Source organism: Glycine max, chromosome 12 (assembly GCF_000004515.6).
Source record: "Glycine max cultivar Williams 82 chromosome 12, Glycine_max_v4.0, whole genome shotgun sequence".
NCBI lineage: Eukaryota > Viridiplantae > Streptophyta > Magnoliopsida > Fabales > Fabaceae > Glycine > Glycine max.
In genome coordinates, this window is record NC_038248.2 from 10,520,521 (window position 1) to 10,542,774 (window position 22,254).

General features: G+C 30.5%; 1 long non-coding RNA gene across 1 annotated transcript; it reads right to left on the reverse strand.

The window, feature by feature from the left end:
* Window positions 1-15,602: 15,602 nt before the first annotated feature.
* On the reverse strand, window positions 15,603-20,411 carry LOC121173196 (uncharacterized). The gene is made up of 4 exons (XR_005887606.1): window positions 18,642-20,411; window positions 18,459-18,556; window positions 16,423-16,853; window positions 15,603-16,341 (listed from the first exon to the last, which is right to left on the reverse strand). It is a non-coding gene; the product is annotated as an uncharacterized lncRNA (long non-coding RNA).
* Window positions 20,412-22,254: the final 1,843 nt, after the last annotated feature.

Here is a 22,254-nt window from a genome sequence, read left to right on the forward strand (position 1 = left end):
GATTTACCAATCAATTATGGCAGCAAATCTATAAATACGAAGATGTGCACAGTTTAAAATTGTGTAATTTGAAGGACTTTGCAATACTTAAGAGACTAGTATTTATACAATTACTTTGTTATCTTAAAATTTCTAATACTTAGGAACTATTCATATAATTTCCCATACTTTTGGCACTGTTTATAAAAAAGTAATAGTTTAGGGACCAAATTGATGGTCATTCAGATTATCATTGTATAATGGTTTTTGAGTAGTTTAATTACTCTATTGCAATATTATTATTAGTCAGTGTTGGCATGTGTTTCTAGAATATAGTGTGACATCTTTGCATGTCTAGTTTTTTGTTAAGAAAAATATTAGAATAACATTAATATATTTTTTGTAAGTTAGTTATGGTTAGTTCATTGTAAAAATAAATAAAATATTTTAAAATTTTGCAAAAAAATAACATCGGTTGGTTTATAACCGATGCAAAGAGTGCATTTACAACATTGATTATGATCAAAATCGATGTTGTAAAGACACTTTCTGCATCGAATCTGTATAAGCACATTCAACATCAGTTTTTACAAAACCAATGTAGAAAGTATTTCAGAATATCCAATTCAACATCGGTTTTTTGAAGAAAAAAAACAAATGTTATTTTTTGCAATACAACATCGGTTTTTTCTAAAAACCGGTGTTTTTTTGCATGATAACATTGGTTTTAAAAAAAATAGATGTCATATAGTGTATTTTAACATCGGTTTTTATAACCGATGTTAATGTTTATACTTTTAGCATTAATACTTTCAACATCGATCCCAAACCAATGTTGAATTTCTAAAATAATCGATGTTAAAAGTGTTTTTTTTCTAGTAGTGATAGTAAGAGAGTGGAAGTAGAGGATTTTCACTCAATAAGTTGGATGATTTATTTCTTTCATAAAATGTATATCACTTTTGCAATCTCAAATCATGTTTACAAGATAAATGTTAGTAACTTACTTTTTTGAAAATATTTTTTTATTTGATGAAATTTATTTAAAATGATAAAATTTTATAGGTTTCATATCATATTTAATAATTTTTCTTTTGATTCTATAGTTTTCAACAAATATTATCACATATAGTGTGTTAGAAGGAGTGTCTTAAATAATATGTTCCTCACACTTTTCTCTTTGTAATCATTCAAAGTTGATGCACTAGTCTTTAGTCTTCCTTTTGGAAAGAATGTGTTTTATGAAATGTGTAGACAGGATGATGTGAGAAGGAAGAAATATATGTTTATTTATCTCTTATAATATTTTTATATTTGTTTACTGCACTGGTATGAATTGAATTGTGAATTTTGTGGAAAAAAAATTATAAAATTATATTTCATAGTTGCAAGTGGAAGAAGGAGAACAACATATGTTCAAAATATATTTATTTTGGAAAATTTTAAGCATTTTGAGAGGAATGACTATTTTATCTCTTATAAATCTATATATATATATATATATATATATATATATATATATATATATATATATATATATATATATATATAATTTGAAGAAGAGCATGCTTAATAATTTAATGTTTTGTAAGTTAAATGTTTGATTGTTGGCTAAATAAATTTTTTTTGTAACGAGTAAATTAAAAAACAAAAAATAAACTTATGATAAGTTAAGTTAAACTCCACTAAATTGGAAGAAAAAAAAAAGTGTTGGGTGCTTAAAAATTCAAAATTCAAAGGATATGAAAAAGACATCTACTAATAGTTGCAAATGGAATGCCTAATCACCAGATGGTTAGTTGTCAATCTAATTTTAAAGTTGTGGGATCTATATATTTTTATATATCATTCAAAGTGCATGATAGGATATATATCTAGAAGATATACACACACTCAATTTATATAACTATTGTCATAGTAAAGTTTAGTCCCTCCTCGACATGTGCATGCAAATTATCTTTTTGTTTTTCACAAAACAAAAGTTTTTTTATGAAAAAAAGTTTTTTTTTGTTGATCTTAGTATTTAAACCAATTCCTATTGACACATAAATACACATGTATATACAACCAATACTTTAATTTATAAAAAAAGGACGTTAGGCCTATATATTTTGTACTAACTAGTTTTAAATTTATTAGTAGGTTTCTAATTATTTGGAAACTTTTAATTAGTTTCCTTAACTATTTTTTTTTATTGAGTCTTGAACTTGTATTTTTTTATTTAGGTCTTTTCGCCTCATTGTTGTCACCGGAAATAACCACAAGTATCTAATTAGTCCAAAAATTCAATATTATCACTTCTACAATTTTGTATTGACTATTCTCACCACTTTAGATCATTATTATTGCCTCTTCTTATGAGTATTTTCATCTTTGTAGGTTTTGAATCAAATATTTTCAACTAGGTTCTTTGATTAGTATTTCTTAACTCTATAGGTGTACTCAGGGAGTTAATTTTCATAATGATAGTTAGACAAAAAAGACCAATTATATAACTGAACCCATGTTTGTATATATCTTTTGGTTACTAATCTATGTTTATTTTTCATTATTAAATCTTCTCTTTTATGTATTAATGTTTGCTTTGGCTTGACCACCATTTGCTTGATGTTGTGATTTGAATTGTCATTGTAAAATGAATTTGAACCTAGAAATGGAGAGAAAGACCTAATAGATTTTGTGTCTAGGGATGGAGTAAGACTTGTTAGTCATCTTTTAAACTTATTTTCTTAAAGTAAGTCATTTTGTTAGACTAGTCAAGGGATTGATAGTTTGGTCATGAGGTTTAGATTCTTTCCATCTAAGGGATCAAGGTTTGAGTATTTTTCCAAGTTAATGATAATAATTGGGTTTGAACAAGATAAGTGCTCACTACTAGAAAATAGGATTTTAGCATCGATTTTTTTTACTTTCAACATCGGTTGTTAACTGATATTGAAACCACCGACATTAATGAACTCAATGTTAACATTAGTTTTTTGAAAATTGATGTTAACATACAATACATAACATCATTTTTTTTTAAAAAAAAAATTGATGTCATATAATAAGCAATAAACCAAAAAAATATAAAATATGCAACAAATAACATCAGTTTTCCTAAAAACCGATGTTGTGTTGCACATGACAACATCGATTTTTTGGAAAACGGATGTTGTCAAGTGTACCACAACATCAGTTGTTATGAAAAACCAATGTTGTGATGCATTGACAACATCGGTTTTTTATTTATACACGACAACATCGATTTTTATATAACAATGTTTTTTTTGTAATTTTTTAATATTCTGTATGTTTTTTTAATATTACCTAAACCTGCAAATTAAAAAATATACCAATCCAAATAGTTTGACGGTACAAATTTTTATATTATTAATGAATAATTACTATCAATTATAAGAAATAGTTAAAGAAAAAAATAATATGAATCCAAAAAATCATCTACTATAGTCAAATCTAATTAAACTATCTATACAATTATAAAATTCCTTAGACACTTAGTGTTTCATTTTTAACTTTGAGATAACATCTTGCCTACTAAATGCAAATTGTCTTTAATCTCTTGGTGTGAATGATCTTAGATCAGTAAAATACCACATAATATAATAAAACATAACTTAATCAATATAAATAATAACAAGTATAACAAATGAAATTAGTTTAGAAATAAACAATTACCATTTCTCAATTATCCTTGAAACCTCCTAGGACTATCGTTAACATCCAACGCATCACATAATAGTCACACTTAGTGCTTTCTCTTTGCTTATTACACTAAATTCAATAAGATATTGAAAGTTAACCGAAAATCTATTAACACAATAATAAAATGCAATTTTTAAGACATCAATCATTGTTTAAATGACTTACTTTAACTGGAATTCACTTAGCAGTAGCCTTGGATTTACTTCCTTGAATATCATTGAATCCCTTTAAAGCACTGGTTAAGAGAAACATGCATACATATTACACAATTAAAATGCTGATGTCTTACAAATGATAAACTAAATGTCTTACAAATTACAACTATCCTGTTAATAATTCCTTTCAATTAGTTGTCAGGCTTATTATGCAAAGAACAAAACCGGACAACAACATTGTCCTTAGGACATATAGCGACCAATGACTAATGCGCACTGCATTGGAGAACATTAAGTTATTATAGTGCATATATTATTTAAATTGATTTGTTCGGTTTTACTTACTCATTCAAGTAGGCTCCTATTATAGACATCTCTTTGTGAATTATGCATATATTTCTTAATATAATCCTCATATTCAAACTGTGATTGTCCATATCTCTGTATGGACTGTAGCTCAAGGAATCCATACACAGAGGAATTCTCCAATCACATACTTAACTCATTCATATGCCTATTATTGTTAAAATAAAGTACATTATGCATCAATTTAAAACAATCAGTTATGTAGTGGATTGTAATGCAAAGTGACTTACAGAATCCATATTTTTATAACAAAGATGTTAAGACATTGACCACCATGTGCCATTTCAAAAAGATCTTCATGCTTTATGTACAAGGGGACATTATCATTATACACCCCGAACATAGTTAAATCCCACGACACTTGCATAACCTTGAGGAAAAGCTCTGGGATCGTCAACATCATCGGGTATAGGGGATCGTCATCAGGTTCTAGGATCGTCAATGTGATCAGGTATAAGGGATCATCAATGTTTCAGTTGTATGTAACTTGTGTCTTCTTCACAGATAGGGCACGCACGATGACTCTTAACACTGTATCCACTCAAATTCTCATATGTTGGAAAGTCATTAATGGTACAAAATAGCATTACACGCAACTTGAATGTCTCATTTTGATACCCATCAAACACGGCAATCCCTTCGTCCCATAACTTTGTCAAGTCTTCAGTCAAGGGACCGAGATAAACATTGATGTCATTTCCTGGTTGTCTTGGGTACGATATCATCATAGACAACATCATGTATTTTCTCTTCATTCACATCCAATGAGGCAAGTTGTAAATTACTAGCAAAACATGTCACGAATTATGCTGAGTGCTTAAACTGCCATAGGGATTCATTTCAACAGTGGAAAGTCCAAGCCTAAGATTTTTTACCTCTTTGCTGAAATCTAGATACAAACCATTAATATTTTTCCACTGGGAGGAATTGACTGGATGACGAAGCATTCGATCATAGTTTCTCCCATCTGCATGCAATGTAAGGTCTTTTGCGTTATCTCCATTCGCAAACAAACGCTTAAACCTTGGAATGATCAGAAGATACCATAACACTTTCATAGGGGGGATTTCTTTGTGCTTTCGTCACTGCTACACTCGTCATCATCCTTCACTTTGTACCATGATACCCCACACTTGAGGTATTTCTGCATTTTTTCAAACTCATGTCTGTACAATATGCAATCATTAGGGCATGCATGAATTTTTTGATACTTCATACCCATCGGACATAGTATCTGCTTCGCCTGATAGTAACTTGTTGACAACATATTTTCCTATGGAAGCATATCCTGCACTACCTAAATCAGGGAATTAAAGATTTTGTCACTCCACCCATATATGGCCTTAACATTAACCAGACCTAACACTGCTGACAACAACGTTAAAGACTTCTTGCACCCTAGATACAAAGGCATCTTCGAATAATTTTCCAATGTATGATACATAGGGGCATGTGCTTGTTGAAAAGACTCTTGTCCATGATCACGAATCATATCCTCTAATCAATCTCCTATTTCTACATCAACTGGTTCCGTTTGAGACCCATTCTGCATGTTTGTCAATTCACCATGTCATATCCATGTCGTATAATTTTTCTTAATCCCATCACAGAGAAAATTTTCTAGTATGTTGTCTAGTACTTTTCATCTCCGATTCAAACAATTTATACAAGGACATAAATATTTTCCATCCTTATTCGATCAACTTCTTTTGGAGGCAAATTGTAAGAATTGTTCAACGTCTTCCTCATATGCAAGGCTCAAGCAACTTGCATTCATCCAACTTCGGTCCATCTATTTAATAACTCTATGAAACTCACAAAGTTATTCCATGCATGAAAATCTCACTTTTTTCATTAAAGGTGTGGCCTTATCCCATTCAAGAAGACATCTTTTTTTAATAGATTTATACGTAAAGGTTAAGTCTCTTTTATTAAATTTGACGAAATTTTGGCAGCATTTGGCATTGATCTCCAAGTACATGACATGAAAGCGGTGACATGAATTTCACCACAATCAAGTATGCACTCAGAGAATAAAATGAAATGCATTGTACCGAAATTTCATCAAATTTAAGAAAAGAAAGTTAACCTAAACGTATGAATCTACTATAAAAAAATGATTCTTCCTAAACTGTCCAAACGAACAATTTAAGATTCAATACAATGATTAATCCAAACTATTCGAAAGAATCACTGTATTGAATTTCAAATGAAAAACTAAGGTTCACTCATAATGAACATAACTTATACATAAAACAATAGTCATTAATCACATAACACAAGTTATAAAAGTATTCATAACAAAAAAGACCGTGAAAGACATTCCTACCTCTGAAGATGGTCACTAACAATAATAATCAATGTCTTGATGACAATGCAAACAACAAAAGGAAAAGTGCCTACAAATTATAATTACAACTACAAAATGTTATTTAAGGGACTTAAAAAAAAACAAAAAATTTAAAGGACTAAAATAAAAAAAACTCTTATTTTATAGGGACCAAAATAAAAAATAAATTACAAAACTATAAAATATTTTCATAAGGTCAAGTGAATTTTATATAATTATTTTGATAATGATAAAGAATTCAAATAATTTGTATGAATTCTAAAATTTAAATTAATTATTTTTATACGCTAAAAAATGTATTTGAAGGGGGGGAAATAGAGAAATTATCGCAATGCCAATTGAATATGGGGAATAATTATGTTCTTTCGTCAAATTTCATACACTAAAAAATTTATTTGAAGGAAAATGTATATTGATAGTATTATAGAGTTGGTGCAGTTTGAGTCACACATAAATATTGCATGAAGTGAATTGTCACTAGGCAAATTAGGTAAGTACCTAAGTGTCTAACAAACTTTCTTGTCAAAACTTAAGGTATTTAAGCAAAGTCATCATTAGGTACACATCATCAATGATAATTCATTACTTTCACTCTTTCACATACGGATTAATTATCAAATTCTCCATAGGTAATCACCATTGGAATGTCGAGTCACTGTATATATCATTGTTAAAGTCCATATCTCTATTATCAAATCATATGTTTCAACCAACACTGTTTTTATATCATTATTTAAACCAACACTATTTTTATTTGTTCATATGTTTCAACCACAACCTTTTTTTTATTCAATGTGAAGGATCAAATGCAATCTTGTATTTTTTTCATAGCTAGCTACAACAATGTGGAATAGTTATAGCACAAAGTTTTCAATGGTAAAAAGAAGGCAAAAATTACTATTAATTCTCACTAAATAACGAGAAGCACCAAAACTTAAGAAAAAAAAAAGGTAAAAGAAAGACAGTGTTGCCAAAATCCAATGTAGCTAACCAAAATCCAATAAATAAAACTTAATTACAAATTACTGAACATTAAAGAAGGGGGACCCTAACATAGCATTGAAATCGAAGTTGTCAAAGGTAAGAGAAAGGCATACCTCGTTGTCGAGACCGCCAGTAAGATCAACAACTCTCCTTTTGTACACTCGTCGCCGCCTCAGAGAGGTGGCCATTGAGAGCTAGAGCACAATTGAGACCAAGAGTGGCTGCAAGTGGGAGTGAGAGTGGCTGCGAGCTTCATACCGAGAGAGAGTACGAGTGCGAGTGCTGAGACGGAGGAGACTGAGAGTGTGAGTGTGAGTTGCAGTGCCGCAAAAGTGACAAGGTCAAAGTGAGAGTGAGTAGACCGAGAGTGGGTGCGAGAAGAGGGCCAAATTCAATTGTGTGTGTGTGTGTGTGTGTGTGTGTGTATATATATATATATATATATATATATAAACAACGCCAATTTTTATGAAAACCAATATTGGTTTTTTAAAAAAATGATGTTAACATCCATTTTCCAATAGTAGATCTTAAAGGTCTTTTTTAGTAGTAGATCTTTGTTTGTATGAGAAGCTGATTTAGTAAAATCTATCTTAACTCTTTTATTATTTGTTATTTTTCTTATTTTTATCGCATTCTATATTTATAAAAATACAAAAAACATTTTTTGTTTATTTATGCTATTGATTACATTTTCGTATTTCAATTAAAATCACTATCATCCCAATATTTTAAGAACCAGGTCAATCATCGAATCAATCACAACATTAGATTAGTAGGCCACTAGACCGGTGAATTACATATCAAACTAATTTTACTCTATATATATTAAAAAAATAAAATATAATATAATTGATATTATTTAATCCTTCCATATTCCAAATTTAACTTTTGAGGTTTTCTACGTCTCCCGCTAAATAATTTACTATGATAATTTTAACTTTTAATTTTAGTTATGTTAGTGACAGATTGCCTCAATATTAACAGTTAAGGGCAAATTTTTCCATCTGGGATAGTTTTACAAACTATTTCCCCAGATGGGGCTGTTTTCAAACATTTTCCAGCATGGGGCAGTTTTGGACGTGTTTTGCATGCATGCAGCACCCAAACCGCCAGAACCACTGGCGAGTTTGGTGTCGGTGAGCAAATCGTCATTCACACTGGCGATACGTGCATGCATAGTGAAGGAACCGCCAGCACTACTGGCGATATCAGTATCCATGGGAACCGCCAGTCAAACTGGCGAGTTCCAAGTGGCTGAAAACCAGGCTTTTTCCAGGCGCGTACAGGCTTTTTTCATGTGCTTTTTCAGGTAGGGTAGCTTTTTCTGAGTAAGGGAAGTTGCAACTGCCATTGGCGATTTAAGGGCAAGTTGCAACTCCAACTGGCGAGTTAGGGCAGAAGGAATAGCCATTCCAGATGGCGATTTAGGGCCTTTATATACGCGAAAATTGTTTCAGTGTTCCTGTGTGTTCACAAGTAAGTTTGAGTTTCAAAACTGTAAGCGTTTAGGGTTTATTCAAATTTGCTTCTTGAGGCTTCAATATCTGAATCAGGTTCGTAGGAATAATTTGTTTTAAGTCATTTTTTATAGCAGTTTGAATGCATAGTTTTTATTAATTTTTTAATTAAATTAGTTTTATAATTTTAATTAAATTAGTTTTATATTTTATATTTTATACTGTGTGGTTGCTATTCTTCATACGTGCTTTGTATTATAATTTTTTTAAGTAATTTTTTGTAGAAGTTTGAATGTATAGTTTTTATGAAATTTGTAATTAAATTAGTTTTATATTTTATATGGTTATTTATGTATAAAATAGAAGAAATTTGTCATCAAATTTTTAATTAAATTACTTCAGTGTTGGTGTGTGTTCAAAAGTATATTTAAAAACTAGATTTAAGCTTTAAAAAACTGTGAGTGTTCTTGAGATATAAATTTGTCCGCATAAGGTTTGAAATTTGCTTCTTGAGTGTTATGAATGAGGTTCGTAATTTTTAGCCAAATAATTTGTATTATAAAATATTTTATAAGTAATTTTTTAGAGCAGTTTGAATTTATAGTTTTTAATAATTTTTTAATTAAATTAGTTTTATATTTTATATGCTTGTTTGTGTGTATAAAATAGAAGAAATTTGTCATGATATTTTTTTAAAGAAATTATTTGAGTCCCGAAAATATTTGGTAAATATGAAATTTTTAGTATATTTTTAATTAGATTAGGTTGGTGTTGATACTTTGTTAGTGTGTTAAAAATTGATCAAGCGTGTATTGTCAAAAGTGTGTGAAAGTAAAAAAAATTGTAACATCATAATTATTTGAAGTAAGTATTTTGAGTGTGGAAATTTATTTTAATATAAAGTTATAGTAATTTTTTAATTAGATAAGGTTGATGTTCATGATTTGTTGGTGTGTGTTAAAAATTTATGAGCATTCAACTTGAATAGTATTTAAAAATAATTTTTTTCCCATTATATTTATTTGAAGTACGTATGTTGAAGTTATTATTGTGAAAATGAATTATTTATAAATAATATTAAGTTTGTTTATGGTTTATTTGGGCTTTAAAATTACTACCTTGGAATCGTTTATTTTTTTAAGTGTTTACCATAAAAAATATTTAAAGTTAATAATTTTTTTATAGAATAAAGTTTTAATGTCAAATTGTGTTAAAGAGACTTTTTGTGATTACATTTTACTATTTTGAATTTATTATGATTAATTAATTAAAATATTATTTTTGTAGGTACACGATGAATTCGGTTATAACAGTGTTGTATTTCAATGGACGGGTATATGAAGATAATGATGGTGTAATATTTGAAGGCAGTAAAAAAGTGATTTAGATTAAACGTGGAATTAGTTTCAATGCTTTGAAGAAAAAAATTGGAGACAATGCAAAGTTAGAAAATAATGAAATTATTTCTGCTATCAGTTGTAGATTTTTAGTGTCAGGAAAATATATTGCCTTGCAAATTTGTGATGACGAAGACGTTGAAACGATGTTGGAAAGTTTTAAACAACAACAAGAAATGTCAGTTCTAGAATTGTACATAGAAAAGGATGTGGCTGGTGGTTCAATGTTTCATTCTGCAAATTCGCTTACATCATGTGGAAATTATTTATCTAATGATGAGACACAACCGCCAACAAATATGAGCAATTTACATCTTGACGAAGATGATGATGATGATTATCTTGTTTCTAACTCATACGTTGAAGAGTCTTTAGACGAAGATGACAGTGTTGACGGTATATCTGATACAGACAATAAAGTCACCGAGATGATTCCACCAGTAGGAATTGTTCACCCAGCAGAAGGTATAATTTCCTCTTAAAAAATATGTCAATACATTTATTATTTCACGACAATTGTATTTAATGCCAAATAAGTATGATTTGAATTTATTTTTTTTGGACTATAAGGTGTACAAGGAATTCAAAATCCATTTTGGAATGATGTTTTGCATTATAATAATATCAACTGGAGTCATCATCATGAGGAGGACATTTGTGGTTTGGAGATGCCATCCAGTTTTAATGTTGGCCAAGAATTATATGTTGGCATGGATTTTGATAGTAAAGATGTGGTCAAGAATGCAGTCAAACAATATGTTATGAAGGTGCATCAAAGTTTCAAAGTGGTTGAAAGCAAATGGGACAAGTATGTCGTTTGTTGCTTGAATAAAAATGCATATCGTCCTTGCCCTTTCTATATGAGGGCAATTCTATCTAAAAAAACTTATTCATGGAAAGTCACTCAATGGGGTGGACCACACACATGTCTCAATATGACCATGACCCAAGATCACGAGAAACTTGATTCAGATTTAATTGCCACTCGTGTAGTAGGTACGTATTTTATGTTCATATTATGTTATTGTTTAGCCTTAATTGTCATTTAAATTTTGTTATTCTATTGACAGGCATGATCAGAGAAGATCCATCGATAAAAATTTCATTGATTCAAGAGAGGATTAACAGTCAATTTGCGTACAAGGTGTCGTACAAAAAAGCTTGGTTGGCGAAACAGAAAGCCATTGCTATTGAATATGGCGATTGGGATGAGTCATATGCGAAACTTTCGTCGTGGCTAACACACATGCAAAATCATTCTCCTGGATCGTATTTTCAAATACTACATGACGATTTTATCGTTGGGAATACGGTTAGTCACGAACACCGCCAATTTCATAGAGTTTTTTGGACTTTTGGCCAATGTAAAGAGGCTTTCAAGTACTGTAAGCCAATCATACAAGTTGGCGGCACACATTTGTACGGCAAATACCGTGGGACCCTCTTAATGCCCACATCACAAGATGGAAATGGTGGTGTCCTTCCTCTAGCATTTGCGGTGGTCCAAGGTGATGTAAATCATGAAGATTTTGATGATGTCAAGAAGAATTAAGAATTTGCTTGAGAAAGGGGGAGAATGTAAATCATGCAAACTTTGATGGTGTTGAGAAGAAATCACATGTTTGTCATCATCAAAAAGGGGGAGAATGTGAATGTATGTATACATGATTTTGATGATGTCAAAAGAAGAATTAAACAAGGCTCATTTTGCTTCAAGATTAATACAAGATTGTTTCAACAAACAAAGCCTTGATTCAAGATTTCTTCAAGATCAAGCCTTGCCTCACAATGAAAGGTTTCAAGTCATTTAAGGCACATGTAATCGATTACCAATACATGTAATCGATTACCAATGGTTTGAAAGTGTGTAATCGATTACACATCATATGTAATCGATTACCAGAGACTCTGAACGTTAGGAATTCAAATTTTAAATGAAGGGTCACAACTGTTCAAGAAAAACAACTGTGTAATCGATTACACTAATTCTGTAATCGATTACCAGAGAGGATTTTCAAGGAATATCGCCAACAGTCACATCTTTTCATTAGATTTGTGAATGGCCATCAAAGGCCTATAAATAGGTGACTTGGGCACGAATTTTATAGAGAGAGTTTTGCTTGGCAAAAATGTCTTATCCTCTCAAAAGACAATGAGAGAGATTCCAAAAGAACTTCATTGTCAAATGCTCTCTCAAAAGAAATCCTTGGCCAAACACTTGCCAAATCTATAAGGATTCCTACATGATCTTTATTGTAATATTCTTCTCTTGAAAAGAGAATTCTTCTTATTCAATGAGATTGGTTAAGAGACTGTGAGTCTCTTGTTGTAAAGGATTCCTGAACACAAGGGATGGGTTGTCCCTGTGTGGTTCAGACTTTGTAATGGATTTTACAAAGATAGTGGAAATCTCAAGTGGGTTGCTTGAGTACTGGACGTAGGCACAGGTTGTGGCCGAACCAGTATAAAACTGTGTTTGCATTCTCTCTTCCCTTATCTCATTTATGTTATTGCAATCAATTTTGTCTTGCATGTTTATAGAACATTATTAAATTGATTGTTGTTGCTTCTTCTGCATTCTAAGCCTATCCCTCTTAAGATTATTGAGGCCACAAGGTCCAACAGGTGAGACGTTGACAGCGTGGTCATGGTTTTTGGCACACTTGCGTGAACATGTGACAGATAAAAATTGTATTTGTCTGATATCTGATCGACACGCGAGTATAAAGTCCGTTGTCGCTAACGAAGCACTTGGTTGGCAACCTCCCCACGATTATCATGTCTACTGCGTGCGACACATAGCAAGCAACTTCAATCGAAAATTCAATAATGCCAAACAAAAAGAAATGTTGAAGAAATTGGGTAAGATATAATAAATTGATGGTCACGTTTATTTAACTTTCATATATACTTAAAATTGTTATTCATAACTAATTTTATGCAGCCTACACTCCTTGCAAGCACATTTTTGATCAAAATTTAGAAAAATTTCGTCAACTGAGTCCAGCCATAGCAACATGGATTGATCGCATTTCAAAGGAAAAATGGACGAAGGCTTATGATAGAGAAGGACGTCGATATGGCCACATGACAACCAACCTCTCGAAAGTACTTTGTTGAGCGTGGCCGCCAAGCCCAAAGACAGTTAAATGAAGGACAAGTATATTGTTCAAAGCTTGTTAAAGAACTGAGGAAAAATCAAGAACAAGCTTGTACGCACATCGTTCGCGTGTATGATATCCACTCCACAAGGTTTGAAGTAGAGGAGAGCTTTAACCCTATAACGCAACGTGGCGGACAAAAGTGGGCAGTTAACTTGAATGATCATCATTGTCAATGCGGAAGGTATTATGCGCTTTACTATCAAAGACAGTTAAATGAAGGACAGGTATATTGTTCAAAGCTTGTTAAAGAACTGAGGAAAAATCAAGAACAAGCTTGTACGCACATCGTTCGCGTGTATGATATCCACTCCACAAGGTTTGAAGTAGAGGAGAGCTTCAACCCTATAACACAACGTGGCGGACAAAAGTGGGCAGTTAACTTGAATGATCATCATTGTCAATGCGGAAGGTATTATGCGCTTCACTATCCATGTTCACACATTATTGTAGCTTATGGTTATGTGAGCATGAACTACTACCAATATATATATGTTGTTTATACAAACGAGCACATCTTAAAAGCTTACTCCGCACAATGGTGGCCTCTTGGGAATGAAGCGGCTATTCCTCTTTTGATGACGCATGGACACTTATCCCTGACCCAACTACAATTCGTGCGAAAAGTCGGCCAAAATCAACAAGGATAAGAAATGAGATGGATTGGGTCAAACCATCTAAGCACCGACAAAAATGTAGTAGATGTGGAGCCGAAGGGCATAATAGGCGTCGCTGTCCAATGCAATCTGAGCGTGGAGTTGTTCAAATCGTTGATTTATGTATGTTAGTCGAGTGACTTGTATTTGTTTAAGTTCTGTTCAATGTATTGAATTTTTGGGGTTCAATGAATTCGGTAGTTAAAAAACATTTTGGCTTCTGTACATTACTTATTTGTGGGGTTCAATGAATTCGTTAGTTAAAAACATAAACATAAACCTTAACCCTAAACTCAACCTAAACCAAACCTAATCACTAACACTAAACCCTAAACCATAAAACCAAACCCAAAACCTTAAACCCCAAACCCTAACCCCTAAACCCTAAACCTTAAGGCGATTGATGAACTAACGGGTATTCAAATGATGTCCAATGCTGTAGTTAAGGGTATTCAAATTGATACTAAAGGAGAACTATCTACAATGATGAACTATGGACTTAGTTAAAAACATAAACATCAACCCAAACCCTAAACCCTAACCCTAAACCATAACCCCTAAACCCTAAACCTAACTCCTAAATCCTAAGTCCTAAACCTAACTCATAACCCTAACCCATAACTCATAAACCCTAAACCTAATTCATAAACCATAAGTCATAAACCTAAACCTAACTCATAAACCTAGCCCATAACCCCTAAACCCTAAACCCTAAACCTAACTCCTAAACCCTAAGTCACAAAACATAACCCTAAAAAAAAAAAACTCCTAAACCTAAACCTAACCCTAAACCAACTAACTCCAAACCCTAAACTAACCATAACCCTAACCCCTAAACCTAATATAACCTAACCCATAACCCCTAAATCCTAAACCTAACTCATACCCTAACCCATAACCCATAAACCCTAAACCTAACTCCTAAACCCTAAACCTAACCCATAACCCCTAAACCCTAAACCCTAAACCTAACTCATAAACCCTAAGTCCTAAACCTAACTCCTAAACCCTAAACCTAACTCATAACCCTAACCCATAACCCATAAACCCTAAACCTACCTCATAAACCATAAGTCCTAAACCTAACTCCTAAACCCTAAACGTAACTCATAACCCTAACCCATAACCCCTACACCCTAAACCCTACTTATTTTAATTTGTCTACTTTAATTTTTCATTTAGAAGTTGAAATTGGTGTTTGTCGTTAGTTAGTACCATTACTTATTTTCATTTGTCTACTTTAATTTTTCTTTATGACTTTATTTATTATTCTAGTTTGATGTGCGACATAAAAATAGTCATTATGGTGTCCGCGATGGTGATTCCATAACAAGTAGTCATTGAAAATGAAATTCCATAACAAATTCCATAACAAGTAGTATGAGATACCATAAATTAAGTCTGAAATTAAAATTACAAAGATACAACACAAATTTTAAATAGAGACATCAAAATCAGTCATTATGGTGTCCGTGATGGCATGAGGATGTACCACATGGTCGATCCCACCTTCGGGCTTGACGATCTGGATTTCTTCTTGCGCGCTGTCTCCGCCCTTGTTGCTCAGCCTCTGCAGAAAACTCGTGACACAAATCAACACCTAATAAGTCACCCATATCAGGTATTGCTCCGGGTACATTCCATTGCGAAGCTAATGGGGCATTAGGTGTTGCCATTGGGGCATCATGTTGCTGCGAATGGGTCATGGTCGGCCATGAAAAATGAGGATGTGTTTCTGCAACACCACCAAACGAATGTTCGCTTGCAGACATATCAGTGTCATGACCTTCAAATGGATACTGATACATTTGCGAAGGATACTGAGAAAATGTTGATGGCGTGTAATACATTCCATGGCCACGCTGCTCCATTTGTTGGGAAAAATCTTCCGCTTGAACAGTCTCCCTTCGTCAAAACCTTGAGTTTCAACACTTGACTGAAGCATGTGAAACTGTTGTAGGAGAAATCGATGCTCTAATGCTGGACCATGTGCCACAGGCTCAATGATCCTCTCTTGCTCTTGGGATAAAATCGCTAACTTTTCCACATAAGGCACGAGATCATCAACTGTCCATGTGTTTCGCCCTTGTGGTGACACCATATACTGCAATGTCTCCGCAACTTCACCCTGCAATTATTAGGGTAAGCAAATTAATGTCGATGCTTTAAAAAATAAATTGAAGTTAAATAATTAAAAAGAAATAAATACCAATGTAGCCGTGTTTGCATTGTTTGGGTCGATAAACATTTTTGGTGTCCCCTCAGTACGAAGACCCTAACAAGACTGACACATCTTGAAGAGTAATCGTAGCCTCTCCGCATCTTAAGTGAAACGTGTGTGTCTCGGGCCTCCATCTTTCAATCAAGGCTGTAATTAATGAAGAATTAATTTTTAGGTACCTCATCTTCATCATCCAATAAAATCCAGATTGGCGAAGTAGATGAATAATTTCCTCTGGTATTTCTTCTTGTCCTTGATAGATGGGGACAGCTCGTCTGATATGTAGTTTTCTGTCTGGTTCCCCATTCCAAACATGTTCTGAAACATGTTTAGGTTGCATCCATAAAACGTCTCCATCTATTGGACCAGACTTAATTTGTATACTTGATGAAGATGACGATGAAGATGTCATTGATACTCTGCAATAAAATATAATACAAAAAATTGACAACAAAAATTTAACATAAAAAAAATTAATTTTACTTACAACAAATTAAGTAAAATCTCAATAAATAACAAAATACATAAATTTGAACAACAAAATACTATACAAATAACAAAATTATAAATTAAATTACATAAAAACAATAAAAACATAAAATACTAACTAAAATACTATACAAATAACAAATTTAAAAATTTAAATACATACATAAAATTAAATAAATACATCAATTTAAATAAATTACCAAGTTTTTTCCGATTAATAAAATTTAAATTAAATTACATATATTACACAAATAAATTAAAATAAATCTAAAAAATACTATGGAAATAAAAATTTAAACAATATATATATATATATATATATATATATATATATATATATATATATAATTAACAACGTATCAAATATTCAAATAAAAATTAAAAATAAGTAAACTAAATAATATTAACATTCTAACAAAATTATAAATTATATTACATAAAAAACATAAAATACCAACTAAAATTCTATACAAATAACAAAATTAAAAATTTAAATACATACAGAAATTTAAATAAATTACCAAAGTTTTTTCCAATTAATAAATTTTAAATTAAATTACATATATTAGACAAATAAATTAAAATAAATACAAAAAATACTATGGAAACAAAAATTTAAACTATATATATATATATATATATATATATATATATATATATATATATATATATATAATTAACAACACATCATATATTCCAATAAAAAAAATAAGTAAACTAAATAATATTAATATTCTAACAAAATTATAAATTGTATTACATAAAAAACATAAAATACTAACTAAAATTCTATACAAATAACAAAATTAAAAATTTAAATACATACAAAAATTTAAATATATTACCAATTTTTTTTCCGATTAATAAAATTTTAATGAAATTACATATATTACACAAATAAATTCAAATAAATCCAAAAAATACTATCAAAACAAAAATTTAAATATATATAATTAACAACGTATCATATATTCCAATAAAAAAATTAAGTAAACTAAATAATATTAACATTCTAACTAAATCTAACATATCATATATATAACATAAATAATACCATACAAATCTAAAAAATCTAAACCAAATAATAATAACATACCAATTTAAAAAACTTCAACAAATTCATATTAACAAATTAACTACAACTAATGTACCGTATAACACAAATAATTAGATACCAACTAAAATTATAAAATACACATATAACACAAATCATTTTCTTATTTTAAGGTATTACTTAAAATTTGAAATTACCACCTAAACTAAACAAATGTAACATTTGTATACTAATCAACATCTACACATATATAAAACAAATAATACCATACTAATTTATAAAATCTAAACAAAATAATATTATCAAAAAACTAACCGAAAGCACAATTAATACTAACTTAACATATGTATACTAACCTAACTAATATTCTTAAAATAATATTTATAAATCAACTAAAACTAACCTAACATAAACCTAACCTAACCTAAATAATATTAATATGTCAACTGAAATTATTTTAACACATGTATATATAACTTACCCGAAGCGCGTATTAAAAATAGCAACCCAAAGCACGTATGAAGAATAGCAACCACACAATGTAGTGTAGGACAACGCAAATAGGATTCAAAACTTTACCTAGAACACATAAAAAATTTCTCAATTAACTTAACATATATATAACACAAAAAAAATTAAAATTTTCAGTTAACACAATACTTACAAGAACACGTAGTACCAAGAGAAGAAAGAATGCAATGGAAGCAGGAATATGAGAAGAAACGAATGCAGTGAGGGAGATACAAACAGAAGAAAGGAATACACACACACGGGAGCCACATATGTTGCGTTTTATAAAAAAAAATTTGAACTTCAACTCGCCAATCAAATTGGCGAGTTCTTCTTGCATCTCGCCTGCACCAATGACGATTCGTGCTTCCCTGCTGTGTCAAGCCTGCATTCCTACACGTAGCCTTGCACGTAACCCTGCAACTAGCTGCCCTCTCCTGCCATGAACTCGCTAGTTTGATTGACGATTCCTCCATGCATGGCAAAATCGCCAATGGGGATGACGACTTCTTCACTGCCAGCGAATTTGCCAGTTTGACTGGCAGTTTGCTTGGAACTTACATGTAATTTACGTGTAAAATACTCCCCTAGAGAAAAATGTTTGCAAATAACCCCATCTAAAAAAAAGTTTATAAAAGTGCGCCGACAATTTGCCAACAGTTAAGATGTGTTAACGTCTTGCCTCAATGTTAAAAATCTCTAGCTTTTTTGGTAATAAAAAGGTATATTAGTAATATGACTAGGCAAAAAAGAAAGAGAGAAAGTATGACATAGGATAGTGTGAAATTATGGTGTTGTATAGAGAGAAAGTGACAAAGAAGCAACAGGGACTTTGGGCAGTGTGCATAGCAAGTGAAGAGATTTTGAACCGTACAAATGGAATGATGACTAACAAAGCAAATTTTTTATACTTAAAAACCGGTTCAACCAATGGATGAGTCTAACGATTTTAACTGGTTTAGAGCCGAGTCCACCAGTTTTAAGCGGTTCAAATGCATTTTTGATCTGATTACAGAAGAGACCGGCCACTAATCCGGTTTCCGATTGAACCGGTCGGATCGGTCTGTTCGATCAGGTTTTTAAAATATGCTATCCCCTACCACTACACTAAATGATTAATTATTGTCCACGAGAACAAATATACACAGCATAAGACTCAACTAAACATGTTTTCACAGAGAAACCCAATCAATCTTGTAAGAAGGAACTTGAGTAGAATAAAATGTGTTTGAGCATCTTCCCATTACGACTCAGTGGTGTCAAAGGTAAAGATTAGGCAGTGGAGAAGAACCAACAGAACCCTCACTTACAGTCATAAAAAACAACAAACGCTGAAGGTTCAAACTTGCGAGAAAGGTCTAGGTTCGGATTTGGAGCGAATTAGACAGAAGACAATCATTTTAGAGTTCCTGAAACGTCATACCATAACCCTGTTGCGTGGAAACGAGAAAAGAATAATCCATTCCAAGTTATCAAAGCGAATTGGTCGTAACGTAAGTTAGGTACTAAGTTGAAATCATATGACCTGGTATTCCACGAACACCATGGTTGAAAATGAAACCAAAAATCCCGAGTAAGAGCCAAGAAAAAATTATAATAAAATGTCTGTGCTTGAATTTTTATTTAATTACGGCTTGCCCATTAAACAAATATTCCGAGCATGTAAAAGTTCGAGCTTTTTAGCCTTCGATTTCCTAGGTTTGTTTTGAAATATGCGAACTTTAGTCGATTTTTTTTGCCAAAAAAAAAATCAAATTTTGTGTCTAAAAACCAAAGAAATTTAAATTTTTTTAATCAAAAAGTCAATTTTGATGCAACGAAGAAAAACAAATTTGTAACTTTACTCTTTTCCAAATCATACCAATAAAACATACCCACTCCATTTTTGTTTTAAATAAAATATCTCTCACTTTGGAATCAGACACCGTCTCAATGTGCGGGAATGACTTATCTATAGTTATTTATTAAAATGGAAATATTAGTTTTAATTTATAAGAAATATTATATTCTCTCTGCTCACAAATATATATATATATATATATATATATATATATATATATATATATATATATATATATATATATATATATATGTATGTATTATGTTATAACATCTATGCTAAATATTTGATAATAAAAAATATATGATAAATATTTTCATTAAATAGATATTTTTTATTTTATTAATTAATATTTATTTTTTATTAGCATTAAATATAGTAAAATGTTTATAAACCACTAGTAAAATATTTTTTATTAAGCATAATTTTTTATATTTATAAATTTTAAATATCTATACTATGTATTTATACTTCTAAAAAGATTATATTTACTATCATTGAAATATGTTTTTACCTATTACATTAATTTAAAATATTTTATTGAATTTTTATTAAATAACTTAATTGATAATTTTTAGTAGAGTTTCTCTTGATAATCATTCTTTTTATTTAGAAGTGTCGAATTTGAAATCTTATTTAGAAAAATTGAGTATGCTACCTCTCATATTATTGACTTGTTAATTTGTTATCATTGAAATAATTATTTATTAATAAAATTAATTTAATATTTTACATTTTATCAATGTATGCGTGCAACACTTATTAATATTATTTTCATTCTTGCCCTTTCTCTACATGACGGGACATGTTTTCATGGCAGACAACTCATCTAATTTTATATTTTTTTTTTATGAGGATGCCATTATTTATATATGGTCATACTTGATGTCTTCTTTAATTAGATCCAAAGCCACGTCATGTGCGTACCAATTTCAATAGCATTTGTGCGTATCTTAGATTAACTACTTATTAGTCAAATTTGGACCTAAAATAAATTAAATTTCAATACATAAAATAGTTTTAGATCCAAATGTAAGAGAAACTAGTTTTTTTAATAAGGTTTAAGTTTATTGCATACAAAAAATTGTAACGTGCTTCAATTAGTAAACCTCGTTAAATTTAATTCCATATTAAAAAGGTTTAATTTAATTGCACACAAAAATTATAACATGTTTTAAAAGAGTATTAATTAATAATATGTAAAATATATATTTTTAAATTAACCATATACTGTTTTTGTCTTGTGAGGATCCGAAACATCAAATTTAAGCTTAAGCTGATTTACCACATCAGGTACACATTTAAACTCAAACAATAAAACACAATTTTTTTTTTACATTTAACCACGTGATATTATTCATATTTTTAATTATTATATAGCGGCAAAATTAATTGTATTATAGGTTTTATAAGTTTGATTAAATAAATAAATTTATTTTTTAATATTATCATTCATGTTCGATGCATGGATTTTGATTGTTATGATCAACCTTTGGTTATAACTTTTTTTAAAAAAAATTAAATATATTAGTTGGCAGTTTGTAGTAGTGTTAAGGCCCAGCTAGAGGACAATAAAATTGTCGGTGCCCATTGTTGATGTGAAGGAATGAATCACAAATTCCAGAAAAGAAAAAAGCAAGATTCCATTAGATTACAGTTAGCCGACAACACGGTATATATATGCTTATTTCTTTAACAAAGCTTAATAACGTTTTTAATTTTTAAATTTCAATTTATGTACTATTTTAATTCCTGAAATATTTTTCTTTTACAGAAATTCCTGAAATCTTAATTATATATCTTTAGTTTTTATAATATTTTAATTATTAAAAATGAGTCTCACATTCTATATATAATTTAATGACTAAAATGTAAGTGAAATAAAACATGACATTAATTTATATAGATTGACAAAGAAAAATATTTT